A 240-nucleotide genomic window follows, 5' to 3' on the forward strand; every position below is an offset into this window, starting at 1 on the left:
CAGCATATTTGCAATGGACCAAAATGTTTTATTCAGATAAAACATCAGAAGAATTGGTAATTATTACAACTTATTAAAGCTTTTTGAAGGTGAATGTGTCTGCATTTTTTCTGAAAAAATGCAAATGAGAATACGTAATTTTTTTTGGGTAGTACATATCGGGAAAACAATGTTTGGGTGTAGTTAGAAAATGAAGTAAACTGGAATTAAGTGCATAAAATTACACAAAAAAGGACATCA

This window comes from Penaeus monodon, chromosome 32 (genome assembly GCF_015228065.2).
Source record: "Penaeus monodon isolate SGIC_2016 chromosome 32, NSTDA_Pmon_1, whole genome shotgun sequence".
NCBI classification, from domain to species: Eukaryota; Metazoa; Arthropoda; class Malacostraca; order Decapoda; family Penaeidae; genus Penaeus; species Penaeus monodon.